Source organism: Scardinius erythrophthalmus, assembly GCF_964197995.2.
Source record: "Scardinius erythrophthalmus genome assembly, chromosome: 10".
Lineage (NCBI taxonomy): Eukaryota > Metazoa > Chordata > Actinopteri > Cypriniformes > Leuciscidae > Scardinius > Scardinius erythrophthalmus.
In genome coordinates this window covers 14,814,428-14,816,227 of record NC_138230.1, presented here as the reverse complement: position 1 = coordinate 14,816,227, position 1,800 = coordinate 14,814,428, and positions in this window count along the sequence as shown.

The window sequence follows — 1,800 nt, the reverse complement described above, 5'->3', positions numbered from 1 at the left end:
GAGAGGCGCGGAACCTACGAAGAGTAAAATTATGGCAGAGAAAGAGCATTCAAAATTCAAAGCACCTGAATATGCAGTCAGCGAAGGCAAACAAGGCAAAAACTACTTCCTCGGACCCTGGTTGCCCGCACTCTTGAACGACCTCCTCTGCTTCGCCCTCGACCCCGGACCTGTCCTCGAACCGACGATGCGGTACTTGTCTCCGGAGCGTAATGTTAGTCCTCATTAGAGTCAACAATGTTTTCATCATGGAAAATCTTACATGCAAAACACCGTATATTTTATGAATCTTACACGAAATTCACCTTCATCACAGTGTAACTGATGGTAATGGAAAAACGTGTATCAATGCAACCTGTTTTTAGCTTTGCCTTATAAATATAGCTCGTTACCTATAAATATAGCTTGTTACCGAATCAAACAAAGTATATTTTAAGCTTTACTAGTATCGATATGCTAGCTTGATAGTGAGTACTAAAAGAAATCTTATTTGTTTATATTTATAGTGATAAAGTTAGGTATTTTATTACATGTGATTCTGACATGATGTCACTGCATGCACTGCGCTCCTTCCTCTCCACTCGTCTCAGGTAAATAAATGCGTCTTCCAGCTGAGCCTGAGCGTTTGGCGTCGCGCATTCATGTGTTTTGGGGGCGTGGCTTTGGAAGGAGCCCAGAAGGGAGGGGGTGGAGTGAATGGAAATAAGGAGCTGTGTTTACAACAGTCGTGAGAGGTCTACAGACACTAAATTTTTATACTCTCTTTTTCAGAGTACTTACATTTTAATTATGTATTGGTATATAAAGACAGTTTAAACAAAATTGGAATGTTTTTTTGTAGAAAAATCTTACCTACCCTGCCTTTAAAACTTTTTATGCATTTTTGCCATTCGTTTACACGACAACGGCGTTTTGGGTGCCTGATAACGCAAATTTTTGAAAACAGTCTCCGTGTAAACAACAAAAACACGAATCTCTGAAGTCGATAACGTCATGCACATGCATATTACGTGTTCAGTCTATAGTGTTTCATCGCCATCTAATGGCCTGGCAGCAGAATACAGCGTTTTTAGTCGTTTTCGCGAATCTGTGTGAATGGGAATCGTTTTGACAATGTTTAGTCTACGCGGAAAACTCAAAGGAAAAACTTCTCCGTTTTAAGCATATCGTTGTCGTGTAAACGTTCCCTAAAAGTCCATGAGAATGAAAGCTAAACTGACAGTTCATGACAACTACAGCCTACATAATCAAGAACATATTTTGAAGTTTGTGGCAGTATTATTTAAAACCATAACATAGATGCTAACAGTTTTATAAATGTTATACTCTTCTTGTCCTCTTATCCAGATTATTCAAAGCTAAAACTGTCTACTTAACTGTACTGTTTAACGTTCGTGTGAACATCACTGATGAAAAGTGCGAATCGGATATGGAACTGGCTGATTTGGTCCTCCCTGTTCACCCCTCATCATGTTTCATGGGGGACGGGGAGTTCCCTTGGCTGCTCAAACCCTTACTGTGCCTCTTTCCAAATGAACAGGTGATCATAGCCTTAGTTTGTTGCCTGGGGTGACAGCATCGGCCACTATTAAACAAACCGGCCTCACTAATTAAGGGGTAGATGGGTTTAGTTTGGCATCTATGCTCTCTTTTTAACTCACAACCTCTCACACACATACACAAACGCATGTACATGCCCCAAGCACATGCTCGTCCTCATACACCCATGTATGCACACGGAGCTCAGTTAGGCAACTTGGACTGCTGTGTTGCACCACATGAGAAGGTGTGTGAGAGAGA